Below are 15105 nucleotides of genomic sequence, written 5' to 3' on the forward strand. Positions count from 1 at the left end.
GACAAATCATTTAATTTTTCTGGATCAGAATTCCCTCAGCTCTAAAATAAACAAGCTGGACTAGATGGCCTTTCAGATCCCTTCCAGCCAACAAGCCTATGATCCTACTATGATCATATGACTATTTCTGGTTTGCTTTTGTAATCTTGTGATTAGCCCAATGCTTATATAGAAAAGAGAGGGCCATCTTCACTCATCCTGATCTATATCTGGCCACTGGACCCAGACAGCTTTGGAGGAGAAAGTAAAGCTAGTGACCTTGCACATCCCTATCTAACTTAAATCCAATTCACTTTCGTGTCATGGTATTTTCTCCTGATGTCTTGGTCCTCTGAGAATGAAGGACAAAATACAGAAGTAAAATGAGTGATACAAACTTGAGGAATAACAATAGGATTTAGAGCAGGAAAGGGCCTTACAGATAATTACATCCAACTTTTTCATTTTACAGAAAAGAAAACTCAAGCCCAGGAAGATAAGATTATTCTGTCTAGTGAATCCAAATGTAAAAGTACCAGCTGGGCCCTCATTCAGCTTTCTGTCCCCAAATCAGCACTGGCCTATTTAATCTCAATTTTGTTAGTCTTCTGTCTTGTTCTGTGAAGAACCACATGGCTAAATTCATGAATTCAGCTGAATTCAAATTGGAAAGGACTGCAAAGACCACCTAGGCCCACCTCTTCCCTGCACAGAGAAGGAAACTGAAGCTAAAAGAGATGACTTAAGTTGCCCAACCTTGTGTTATTAACCAGTAAAAGATGCAAAATTCAAACCCCATTCTCTAACACCATATTCAGTGCTCTTGTTATTTTGTTGATTAATCATGTCTGACCCTTTATAACCCCCATTGGGGCTTTCTTGGCAAAAATACTGACCTAGCTTGCCATTTCCTTTTCCAGGTCATTTTACAGATAAGGAAGCTGAGGTAAACAGAGTTAAGAAGCTTGATTAGATTCACACAGCTAGTAAACATCTGAGGCTGGATTTGAACTCAGGAAGATAAGGCTTCTTAATTCCAGGCCAGGTGGTCTATCCACTGTACCACCTACCTGCCTAGTTGGCACTGCTCTCAGAACCAAACTTCTATAATGGCAGAGGTTCTTCACTATTGCTTTTGTTTAGACTTCTGGACCCAAGACAGATTATTTTTTGTTTAGGCAAAGTTTTCTTGATTATAGTAAACAACAGTGTGTTTGAATTGTACAAGTCTTGCATTTCATCATGGAGTAAATACATTTTCCCATGGTAACAGCTTTGATCAAGCCAGAAAACCTTATTTACATAATTAGCCTGTAGGATAAATGTTTTAAAAATTAATAAATTTTCTGCTTATTTTTTTCCTTTCTTTAAACTTAAGCCAGTATCAGGATCTAAAGATTTCTCATCATTCTGATCTCTTAGACCTCACTATTTCAAAGTATTATGTACATTCCTCTTTCACCTTCAGAAAAGACTGTTCAGGCAGGGAGCAGAGAATACAGCCTCTCTGGATAACCAGATTCCCAACTGGTGATTACAGGACAAGAACCACATAAATTGGAATACTGAACCTCACTCCTTCCTTTTGGAAAGCCAATTAGACACTCTAAGTAGATTAACGCTCTTCAGGAAGTAAAGTTCCCAGGAGATAACCACACATCTTAGAAGTTGGCTGTCCAGCTTAGGGTCTTATTTTAAGTCTCAGGAATGTGATTATCTTATACCAACCTCACAAGCCAGAGCCTGTTATTGCTCCCTGGGAGCTCTGATGTTATTGGCACATGACCTCTGTTACTCTTGGCAAATTTCAGTGGCTACCAGGGGCATCAGAGCCACATTTGCTGGACTCAATAGCAACCCTGCCCTGTCTCAGCCACATATGTAAATTCTGTTTAAGAACTGCAAGCAGTCCCTTCTCATAAAATAGTTGTAACTTTTTAAAAGCTGATTGAAGTTGTTCAGTTTTAGGTGTTGATATTCTGGGTGATTTTAATCATGATATTCTATTGTTTATAGTATCATTTTTAATGGTTTTTGAAATAGTTTTAAAAACATACCTCCTCCTTTAATTGAGCCAAATCACTTGAGCAAAATTTCCATCAGGCATCTTTTCCTTAATATCTCTGAGTTTTAAGGGACCTTAGCAGTCATGTAGTCCCATAGCCATGGGCAGCTAACTGGTATAATAGACAGAGTGCCAGGACTAGTCAGAAAGACCATAGGTCAAATCTAGCCTCAGACACTTACTAGCTCTGTGACTCTGGGCAAGTCATTTAACTCTGCCTCAGTTTTCTCATCTGTAAAATGAGCTGGAGAAGGAAACAGCAAATCACACCAGTATCCTTGCCAAAAAAAAAAAAATCTCAAATAAAGTCATGAGGAGTCAAATACTACTCAACAATAATAACAACAAAGTCCTATATCTCAACAAATTCAGGAGTCCTTTCCATAGTGTTCTTTACAGATGACTATCTAGTTCTGTTTCCTGTTTAGATACTTTCAGTGATAGAAAACTACCTTCTAATGTTACATTTTAATTATTTAAAATTTAGAGATTTTTTAAAATATTGAGCTAACCTCTGTCTGTCTGTCTGTCTGTCTGTCTCTCTCTCTCTCTTTCTCTCTCTCTTTCTTATATTTTAATGAGAGTACGGGAAAGGAGAAAAAGAGCTGTCAAAAGCTCCTTTACAAATGCATCCATCTTTGATTACTTCAGCTCAGGTTCCTTGTTCCCCTCTCGGAATTTCTTTTATATGTGAGGAACAATTTCATTTTAAGCTGTGCAGTCTTAACTATTTCCTCCTTCATTAAATTTTTGTCTTCTCACCTACTCTGAAGAGCTGATTGTTAAATTTTTTAATGTATTTATACTTCAGAAATCAATAAATGCTACAAATCAAGTCTTAATGTATTGCATTGCTAATTGTCTAAAAAGTAATGGAGAAAATTTTAATGTAGAGTAAAAATAAGCATTCATTTTTTGTTATCAAACAATAGGTTGTTAAAATTTTACCAACATACTACTTCACCCAGACTGTAAGTAAAGCCTTTGTAAACAGAAACCATGTCCAATACACTATAACCCCCACAGAGCCAGGGCAGAGTTACTGGTTTATTGACTGGTTAATTGAATTACTGCAACCATTCAGTCAAATTCCCTGTGACTGAATCTCTATAGGCTCAACAAGATGAAGAAAAGGCCCATTTCCTGTTGAATATGATATACTGAGATAGCCAGTTGAGATCATTCAGCCTTTTCCCCACCTCTTCCTAGTATCTTCCCTGTACCACTCTTTACTCAGCAGTAGGCCTAAGTTTCCCAAATAATTGCCTGAACTCTTTTCCCATTCAGGAGTTACATACAGCATTAGAAGTAACATGGTATAACAAAAAGATAACTAGGTTTAAAAACTGAGATGTAGGTTTTAGTTTCAGTTCTGTCAACAAGTGCCTTGTCTTAGTTTCCCCCAAAATGGAAATATCACTTACCTTACCTACCCCAAAGGATTCTTAGGAAAAAGCTATTTTATAAACCTGAAAGCACTTACAAATGTGAGTAACTGAGTTACTGTCACTGTAAGACACATACACCATCATTGAAGTCATAGATCCAAACAATAGAGCCAAAACCATCATCAATAATCTAGAAAAAATATTTGAAAAGGGAGGAAAACTTGGGGAAATATAAGCTGAAGCTTTATGGAGACCAGGAGGAGCCTGGTGCACAGTTGATGAAGGCATCTACAACCTAAGCAAGCAGCCCACACACTCTCAGGGCTCCCATCACCAATCTCCTCAATGTGGAATCCAGATGCAAGCATAATGGAGCCCACATCAAAGTGGACAAATCACACATGCTCAGAGCTGGAGGAAAAATTAGGAAGTGTAGAGGCCAGTGGTTTCTTTTTAAACTCCTGAAAAGAGCGAACCTAAGGAGGAAAGAAAAGAAGGCATGGTCAGTGTGCCGCCACATTTTCCAGGCCTTCCAAGATTATGCTCAAGGAAAGAAATAGTTCAAACTTCTTATCAGTACTTAGAGTTCCTTATATTCATACAATCTTAGAACGTCTGAGCTGGAAAGGGATCTTAGAACATAAGATATGATATAAAATGTCAGAATTGAAAAGAAACTTTTACATAGTCAAGACATTGTCAGAGATTGGACAGACTTTAAAAATAGAATAGACAATTCTAAAATTTGAAAAGACCTTAAAACATAGAACATTAGAACTGGAAGATCTCTTGGAACAGGGAACAAACAAAGTCAGAGATAAAAGAACCTTGACACAAATTATTAAACTTGGAAAGGATCTTAAAATTCAGAGCCTCAAATATCATATCTAGAAGAGACTTAAAAGATCTTTTAGTTCAGGGGTCTGTGAATTTGTTCTTTAATATACTAAGTGGGTTCCAATATAATAGGTTTGCTGCGTATTTTATTTTATGCATTCAAAAGTTTTGTTCTGAAAAGTGGGCTACAGGTGTCACCAGAATGCCAAAGAGGTCTGTGACACATAAACAAAGATTAAGAACCCCTGAAAATTGTCTCTGAGATATTATGAAGCTTGAAATGAGAAAAGAGAAAATAGAAATAAAGATGGAGACAAAGAGACAGAGGACAGAGAAAAACTGAGAGACACACAGAGAGACAGAGTCAGAGAAAGAAAGAAAAGAAGAAAAAAGGAAGAAGAAGGAGGAGAAGAAGAAGGAGGAGGAGGAGGAGGAGGAGGAGGAAAAAAGAGCAGGAGGGAAGAAGGGAAAAGAGAGAGGGGGAGAGAGAAGGGGGAGGGGAGAGAGAGACAGAGAGAGACAGAGAGAGAGAAACAGAGAGAGAGAGAGAGAGAGAGAGAGAGAGAGAGAGAGAGAGAGAGAGAGAGAGAGAGAGAGAGAGAGCGCTACTGTTATTCTATTTATCACATCTAAAATCCTATTACCTGGCTGCATTTCATAGATTTAAAACTAAAGTAAGTACCCTTCAAAATTGTGTACTACAAATCTTTCACTTAAAAGTCAGAAAAGAAACATTGTGACTTGATAAAAGTTTTGAAATACTGTCTTCTAGAATACAAGATGTTTATCTCTTCTTTTTTTTTTTTTTTTTTTTTTTACCCATTGTAGCCCTGGAGTTAGGGTACCTGGATTTTCATCCTTTTTTGATCATTACTGAGCTCAGTGATCTTGTGCAATTCACTTAAACTCTATCAGCCTCAGTTCTTCTGCATGAACCTGTACCAAGTATCCTCTCTGATCACTTCCAGATCTAATATTTTATGAACTTGAGGCTGAGCAAGAGGATGACTTGAGCAAGGACCCCCAGGAAGGTGATGGCAAAGCCCGTTTTCCAGCGCCATGAACTGTTTACAGGACTATCTATGATACAAATGTTCTTGATGATTTTGGAAAGAGTGAGTCAGATGGTGAGGATGTGTGACTGAGGACATCTTTCATTCCCAAATCCCCTACAAGTTTTCACTCCAGTTCTCCTGTTTCCCCCAATCTCTGCAATCCAGCACCTGTGAGGGCCAAACCTGGAGGCTACGTAAGAGAACCCCATGTCCTGGATTCCCTGTGTTTATTTGTTGTACTTAGGAAAACATACCCAGTGCCAAGACTTCTGGGCACAGGCACAGAATCAACACATCAACAATTAAGAAGCCAAAAACTAGCACTTGGAATAGACCTTTCCTCACCCAGGCCTCTCCTCTCTGTCACTCACAGAAGGAAACAGAGGTTTAAAAAATTTCATGATTCTTATCCACAATATCTTCCACATCTGGTCTGAACTCCCTCCCAAACCCCTGCAACCATTCTAGTTCAGTTCCTTCCTAGCTTTCCCTTGGAATAGAAACAGGAGGACTTCATGGACCTTCATAGGTCAAGTTGTGAGATCACCAGCACACAGATGGAAGGTAGCTCAGAGGACATCTAATCAATTCCACTTATTTTAGGAGGGAAGGAATTGAAGCACAGAGAGAATTCTCAGAGAATATGGCAGTCAGGATTTGAACTCAGGTTTTACTACTCTAATGCTATTGTTCTTTCCCACTATAGCACACCAGCTCTCATAACAGTTGCTCTTCCTCCTTCCCCTTCTGGAATCCATTGTTCTATCTCATGTATTATAATGATCCTGACACGTCTCTCCTCAAAAGCCCATTCCCTCCTTAGTGAGGCATGTAATATTAATTAGCAGTTAAGACCCTCTGCAATCTGACTCAATTCTATCTTTCTATACTTGTCTCAATAGTGCTTCTCTGCCCATCCGTTGAGTTTCAAACAAATTAAATAAGTTTCTGTCCCTCTATTCTTATCCTTTCCTCTTTCAGTTCTGTGCCATGCTCATACCATCTCCATGCCTAAAATGCATTCTTTTATGTTGTTATTATTCTGTCATTTCAATTGTTTCCTACTCTTTGTGATCCCATTTAGGGTTTTGGCAAGGATATTGGAATGATTTGCCATTTCCTTCTCCAGCTCATTTTACAGATGAGGAAACCGAGTCAAACAGGTTTAGGTGATTTGCCCAGGATCACACAGCTAGTAAGTATTCGAGGCTACATTTGAATTCAGGTCTTTCTACTCCAAGCCAGGTACTACCTGACTGTCTGGAGTCAGGAAAACTAGAATTCCTTTCTACTTCATCTTAATATTCTGAAGTCCTTCCTTCCCTCCAAGGTACAACTTAGGTGTTACCTTCTCCTCGACCTTTGAGCTGAAAGTGATCTCTCCCTTCTAAAATTTCTCACATCACTTAGCCTGTAGTTCTCTTTTGCAGAGCTAGGACTAGGTTATCTATATAAACTAGATTCTAGCTTCAAATCCTATGACCTTGTGATCTTTCTATTTCTAAAATTCTACGGTTTTAAGATTTTATAATTCTATGACTTTTTAGAGTATCATTAGGGGTTATAAAAAGTAAAGTCAGGCAAGTTATACTCAATTTTAGGAGCCTGAATCAATAGTTATATATGCATAGTGTAATTTTAAAAACTATTTTATAGCATTTTATTTTTCCAAATACATATAAATTTGGAAGATGTTGTGTTACAAATTTTTTCTCCCTCTCTCCAAGACAGCAAGCAATTTAATACAGGTTATATACATCTACAATACTTTGAAACACATTTCCATATTTGATATGTTGTTCAAGAAAAAATCAGACCAAAAGGGGAAAAACCATGAGTAAGAAAAAGCCAAAAAAAGGGTGAAAATATTGTTCTTTGATTTGCATTCAGTCTCCCTGTTTTCTTTCTGGATGCAGATAGCATTTTCCATCCCAAGTTGATTGGAACAGTCTTGGATCACTGTTTGTTGAGAGAGCCTAAGTCTATCATAGTTGATCATCACAAAATCCTTCCTGCCACTATGTTCAGAATTGTTCTCTTTGTTCTGCTCACTTCACTCAGCATCAGCTTTAAGGCTTTCCAATCTTTTCTGAAATTAGCCTGCTCATAATTTCTTATAGCACAATAATATTCCATTACATTTATATCCCATAACTTATTTAGCCATTCCCCAACTGATGGGCATCCACTCAATTTCCAATTCTTTGCCACCACAAAAAGAGCTATGCATGATGTGATTTAAATTGTGACAAAAAATCCTCCTGTAGACCTTTAATGGATGCCTAAGATTTCTCCTTTAAAGGAGAAGTTTAATGTTATTTCTGATGTATCTGCAGCTCCAGGGCTTGAACCCAGGCTCTTGGACTCCCAATTCAAGTCTCTCCTGTACCACACTATAGATCATTTTTTTTGGTGAGACAGGTACCTTTGGAAGTTTTACAGACCCCCTTTTCAGAATAATATTTTAATAGGATTTTATTTTCCCAAATACTTGCAAAGATGTTTTCAACATTCACCTTTGCAAAACCTTGTATTCCAAAATTTTCTCCCTCTCTCTCCTCCTTCCCCAAGGCAACAAACAATCCAATATAGATTAAATATATACAACAGGATAATGTTTTTGTTGCAAAAAATGAAATATATGGGATTACAAAAAAAAATCTATTAAACCGACTCATGGTTTTCAAATTTTTTTTAGGATCCATGAATCCCAGTTTAAAAGCTTCCATTATAGAATGAGCAGAGGGACAAAAGCAAGAAGGCAGAGAAAACTCAAAGAATGATAAACAGTGTTTTCTTTTGGTTCTCAAAAGTAAGATCACAGGATCCAGAAGTTGTCTAAACCCCAGCTTCTTAAATTGTGACTTATAATCCCAAATGAGGTCTCATAACTGAATGTGGGAGGGGTCACAAAATTATGATCTATTATCAGTGAATGTTTGATTTGTATATCTATTTTTTTGTTCATTTGATTTGATTTGTGTGCTTGTTTTATAAACCTACATATCCAGAGTCATGTAAAAGTTTTTTCAGACTAAAAAGGGTAGTGAGTGGAAAATGTTTTAAGAAGCACTAGAAACCAAACTCCTCATTTAGAGATAAGAAAACAGAATCAAAGTAAGGAAGGATTTTTCCACAATAATATAACTAGTTAGTAACAGAGTTAGGACTTTCCACCCCCATCCTCTTCAAAGTCAATGCTCTTTCCACTCCACAGCCTCCTAAGAGCTTGTGATTCTAAGAGTGTAAGATTCCAAGACTCCCAGATTCTAGCCCATTCTGAGTTTCTGAGATTTTTTCATTGAAGCTGTTCTCTCTTTCTTTTCCCATTTCTAGGCACTGAAACAAGCAACAGCTGTCCTGTCAAGCGGATTACAGATAAGGATAAGTATCATCTAGTTTGACAATGTTTGGAGATTAGCTTTCATAACATGGTGGGAGGACAGCTGAGCATTCAAACCAATAAAGCAAATCTTGCTCTCTATGCCTACGCTTGTCACGCTCACTGCCTGCAAAGGGAACTCCATCCTGTTGGGAGAAGTTACTAAGGATTGAATGTGTGAGCACAAGCTCAGAAGGGGAGGGGAAAATAAAGGATGGGAGAAAGAAGAAGCAGGGAAATCATGCTCTTGGCAAGAAGTATTTCTAGTTTCTTATTTTTTCTCTAATATGGGATAGATTTTTCACTATAGCAGGTTCTATCTACTATTCTCCACAGAAAAAAAAACACAGGGACAAATGACAGAATCTTTGTACATTCTCCCACTTCTGTTCCTTTGCTATTCCCCATGCTTCCAATCCCATCTGCCCCTGAAGAAACACTTGTTAAATTACTATTTAACTGGCAAAACTCAACTCAAATATCACCTCCTCTACGAAGACTTCTCTGATTCCTGATAGGTGGGTAGAATGGAAATAATAGTGGTTTGGGAGGTTAGAGAACAGGGGTTCCGATCTTTGTTCTGCCACTTAATACCTACATGATCTGGAGCAAATCATTTAACATCTCATTTTCTTCATTTGTAAAATGAAATGGTTTGGAAGGTATCCTCTAAGGTCCTTTCTGTCTCCAGACATGACCCTGTGACATTACATAGCACCTTGTTCTGAAATTCTCCAAATGCTCTTAAGTATTATTGTGATGTATGTTTGTGTGTTTAACCCCCTTCATAGTCATTCACAGTGTTTGGGGTAGGGATGCTGTAATACTACCTGGAGCAGGGGTGCAAGGAAGATTCCCATTAGTCCTTCCCTTGCAGGAAGCCCCTTAAATTGTGCTGGTGTACTCCATACTCCACCTATGTTCTATGTGTGCCCATGATCTCCTCTTAGATGACATGTTCCACATTGACCAAGAATGTATCTTATACAAATTCTGTACCTCTTCTTCAGTGCCCAGCCCAGAGCTCTGCTTGAGGTTAAGTACTTTATAAATGTGTATTGATGAATGGATGTCCATCAGTTGGAGAATGGTTGGGTAAATTGTGGTATATGAAGGTTATGGAATATTATTGTTCTGTAAGAAATGACCAGCAGGAGGAATACAGAGAGGCTTGGAGAGACTTAAATCAACTGATGCTGAGTGAAATGAGCAGAACCAGAAGATCACTATACACTTCAACAACAACACTGTATGAGGATGTATTCTGATGGAAGTGGAAATCTTCAACATAAAGAAGATCCAACTCACTTCCAGTTGATCAATGATGGACAGAAATAACTACACCCAGAGAAGGAGCACTGGGAAGTGAATGTAAATTGTTAGCACTACTGTCTGTCTACCCAGGTTACTTATACCTTCGGAAGCTAATACTTAATGTGCAACAAGGAAAATTGGATTTACACACATATATTGTATCTAGGTTATATTGTAACACATGTAAAATGTATGGGATTACCTGTCATCGGGGGGAGGGAGTAGAAGGAGGGGGGGATAATTTGGAAAAATGAATATAAAGGATAATATTATTTTAAAAAATTTTAAAAATAAAAAAAAATTTTTTAAAATGTGTATTGAATGAACAAAATTGAATGGATGAAATAGAATGCTGGAGACTGGAGACACTGAGCCATCACCATTCCAAGGAGGTCTTACATATTGGATGAGGGTTGAAAGAATCACCTCCTCTGGAGCCAAAGCCTAAGCTCTGTTTTCCATCTAGAGTTGCCAAAGAGGCAACTGAAGTCAGGCCAGTTGACCAACCTCTGGACTGGAAGAATAGAGGAGTCTTTTTCCTTGCTCACTGAGGGTAACCCAGAACAAGAGGGGAAAGCAGGAGGGATGAGGAAGACCTGCCATTCCTATCTTTCATCTTCACTGCCAGGTGGTCAGTGGAGGGTGGTGGGTGGGACGTCATCCCCTAGCTCTCCTGCTCAGTGGTGAGTAACTAGTTCCATGCACTTCCATGTCTGTCATTAATCTCCAGCCCTAATGACCATCCTAGTTCTTTCCATTTCCAGGTCTTGTTTGAACTGGCACTATTTAAAATGCTGGTTGTAATTACAGTGGTTTCTGCAGGCTGGAACTTAAACAGCTCAGATTCTATTGTGAGTGGATTTTTTCTTCTTTGCTTAGCAATTTCAGTAATGATAGTCATTCACATCATTTATCATTGGGGTTTTCAGAATCACAAGGACTTTTTCAGACACTTGACCCTATACACGTGTGCCACGAGGAAAGAACAAAGAGCAGTAAGATAATAATAATAGTTGACATTTATATGCTAACTTGAGGTTTTAAAAAGTATTTCATTTCATCCTCAAAAACACTCATGAGATCAGAACTACAGGCATTATGAAACCCAGTTTACAGGTCAGGAAACTGAGGCTCAGCAGGCTGTCCTGCTTCTGAGTCTAACATTTTCCATTATTGTCTATGCCAGATATTATATAGCAAAGCCATCTAGGAAGTAGAGAATATATACTGTCTATATAGGTTCCCTCTATTCTCAATATGCCTTCAAAATGTCATATCTTATTACCAAGTCAAGCTCTAACACAAAGAAACCCTATCATAAGTAGCATGGTTCAGGCAATCACCAGAGACATGTCATAACTGGGACTGTCACTTACCATCAATTTTTGTGACACCTACTAATGATATTAGGTGGGATGTCTTGGAATTGTGGAAAGTTGGCAGTTACCCAGATAGTCTAAAATAGCCAAGTCAAAGTGAATATTTTTTGGCCTCAATTATCAGGTTAGGGCAAATAAGGGGATCAAATGAAGTATATAATTGCCAGAAATCCATTCCACTTCATGTTTCAGAGATGGTTTCAATATACCCCTTACAAAACATTTCTCCCAGAGACCTTAGATTGTGTATATTACATACATATAGACAGTACCAGGAAATGGGCATGAGATGCTGATTGCCAGCGTTCAATCCAAAGCCCTGGTATCATGATGGCACGTGACATCACCACCTTCATACAGACAAAACAAATGTCACTGGATCCTGGCCATCAGTATAGTGAAACAGAACAGAGAAAAAAGGTCAGAGGGTGAAAAGAGCCAGGTTCTCATCCCAGTTCTGCCTCTAACCATGTGCCCTTGGAAAGCTGTTTCCTTTCTCTACAACTTAATTCTCATCTCTCTAAAGTAAAGAGGTTGAACCAGATGATCTCAAAAATCCTTCTGACTTATGACATTCCTATATGGACATTTTTAATCCATAGAATTCGCAACAGTCACTTCACGACAGATTCATGCTTCTGACTCACTGACTAGTCCATGGGGAACAAGGGCAAATGTGGCCAGGTGGAACTCAAGGAGAAAAGGTGAGGGCCAGGTTTAGTAATGAGAGAGAAGATTTTGCATTCTCTCAGAGCCCACTGAGGCTACCCTTCAGCTGCAGCAGAGCCCAGAGGACAGGCATTCCTGATTTATAGGCTAATCCTTCATCCCATATGCTACATCCCATACAGAGGCTTTCAAAAGCAGCATTGTGTATCTTCCTCTGAACATAGTATGCAGAAGATGTATTATTTTCTTTGATTAAAAGCCAAGGGAGGCAGGAAAAGGAGATTTAGAAGCACACTAGACACATGGTTTTACAACAGGGGCTCAAAGAAAATGGTGATTATCAGATGCAAATGCAGAGAGAGGGGGAGAGAGAGAAAGAGAAAGAGAGAGAGAAAGAGAAAGAGAGAGAGAGAGAGAGAGTAATAGATGAGTAGAACAAAGGTAGAAGGAGTTGAGCAAAGAAAAACCTTCTTATTCTAATATGTAGGAAGGAGTTTGGATTTGGGGGATTTCAATTTCTCCACATTGGATTGATTTAATAATAATTCTTTGTCTCCCAAGTATTACTCCCACCCATCTCAGAATGAAGAAGGGCCTGAAGACAGAGGAGATAGGAAAATGTGCCTTGTTATTTCTTTTCTCACAGACAAAAAGGTTTTTACAAAGTCTGTGAGTCATTAGCTGAGAAGCCCACACCTGGTTCCCAAGAGCTATGGGTTTAGATCTTAGAAGCATACGTAATAGAACTAAGAGACCTTAAAATTTAGAATGTTGGAACTGGAATGAATCTTAGAACATAAAACACAGAGTGTCAAAGGCAAAAATGGCTTTAGATCAGAGAATATAAAATGTCAGAGCTAGAAGCAACCTTAATGGCATTTCAGAGGTAGAAATCTTAAAACCTAGACACAGAACTTGAAGAATTAAACCTTAGCAATTATCTAGATCTATTTCCTCATTTTACAGATCAAGAAACTGAGGCTCAAAGTAGTGATTTATCCTCTGGTAGAACTAGAATTTGAGTTTAGTTCCTCTATTCCCATTCCCTTCTTTTTTTGTGACACCATCACTACATAAAATGTATATTGAGCAGAGAACTGTGCTGAAGATATAGGGGCATGTGTGGAATAGGAGAGGCTATTATACTAAACATTATGTTCTATGCAAACCCCAGGAATATTAATCTACATAGCACTTTTGTTGCTCAGTCATTTTTTCAATCATGTCTAACTCTCTATGGTCCCATTTGGGATTTTCTTGACAAAGATACTGGAGTGGTTTGCCAATTTCCTTCCCCAACTCATTTTACAGATGAAGAAACCAAGATTAAAGAGGGTTAAATGACTTGCTTAGAGTCACAAAGCTAGTAAGTATCTGAGGTTGGATTTGAACTCAGGAAGGCTTCCTGATTTTATTCCAGGATCTCTATTCACTGCCCCCCCCACCTGCTCTCTACATAGAACTTGAAGATTCTAAATAAGTGGATTCACATTCCCTAGGTATCCCTTTTATCACTATTCACTTTAGGGATGGCAAACTAGTATGATCCAGGGGACAAATCCATCCAGCTACTGAAGTTTTCACACATCCCCAGAGATAAAAGTGTTTTTTACATTTTAAAATAAAATCCCATTGTATTTTTAAAATATAAAATTAATTCTTATTCTCAGGCTATAACAAAAACAATGGCAACTTTTGCACTCATTCGGGGCTATGTTTTTAAATGTAAAAAACATTCTGGGGCAGCTAGGTGGCGCAGTGGATAGAGCACCAGCCCTGAATTCAGGAGGACCCAAGTTCAAATTTGACCTCAGACACTTAACACTTCCTAGCTATGTGACCCTGGGCAAGTCATTTAACCCCAGCCTCAGAAAAAGGAAAAAAAAAAAAAAAAAAACACATTCTTATTGTATAGGATCTATGTAAACAGGGAGTAACTCCATTTATTCTCAGGACATTGTTTGCTGACCTCTGATCCAGTCCAATCTATCATGCTTGAAAAAATTCCTCCTAGAATATCCCTGATAAATGGGCATCTAGCATTTTCTTGAAGACTTGCAATGAGAAGAAGCTCATTCTCTTTGTACAGCCTATTCTACTTTTGCATGGCTTAGATCATAAAAGTTATTTTTACTGACATCAAGCCTAATTTTGCCTTTTAGGAACTTTCATCCATTGTCCTTAGTTCTTTCTGGGGCCACAGAGAAAAGATTTAATTCCTTTCACATACTTAACAGCTTCTTTTATCATATCCAACCCTGCCCTTTACCCTAAGTTTTCTCTCTGTCAGACTACACATCTTCCTTCAAACATTATTCATGGGGATTGGATTTGGCTCTTGGGCCATGCAGTTTTCTAACACATGACTTAAATGACCACTCAGTCCCTTCCAATTCTATGTATGATTACATAAGTCTTAAGGGCTCTTCCATCTCTAAATTTCATGAACCTGTGAACAAAAGGCCTAATAGAAATGAGGGAGATAGAACAAACAGATCTCTATAGAAACTACATAGAACATTATTGGTGAAACTGTAACTTGGTCCAAATTTTCTGCAAATTTATTTGAAATTATGTAAGAAAAATTGTTAAACTGTTCATACCCATTAGCAATGTCTCTATTTCTAAGCATATCCCAAGGGGACCAAATGCAAAAATAAAAGTCTCATATCTACCAAAATATTAAAAGTAGTACTTTGTAAGAGAACAAAAAATTGGAACTAAGAGTAGCTACCCATTATCTGAGAAACAGTTAAACAAATTATGATATATGAATGTCATAAACATCACCATTCCATAAGAAACAATGGGAAAACTTTGCACAATAAAAAGGACTAAAAGAATAATATGAACAAAAATTATAATAATTAAATTAAAACAATAGAAAAAGACAACTGAATTCAGATTCAATTCAATGAATACTGATTCCAGAAGAGAGGTTAAAGAAACACATCCTCTTCTATTTTGATAGAAACGCAAATGCACAGAAAGTTGTAATTACTATATTGGTTAGTCTGACTTGACAGTTTAGTTTTTT

The sequence above is a fragment of the Sminthopsis crassicaudata genome, chromosome 2 (assembly GCF_048593235.1).
Source record: "Sminthopsis crassicaudata isolate SCR6 chromosome 2, ASM4859323v1, whole genome shotgun sequence".
Classification (NCBI taxonomy): domain Eukaryota; kingdom Metazoa; phylum Chordata; class Mammalia; order Dasyuromorphia; family Dasyuridae; genus Sminthopsis; species Sminthopsis crassicaudata.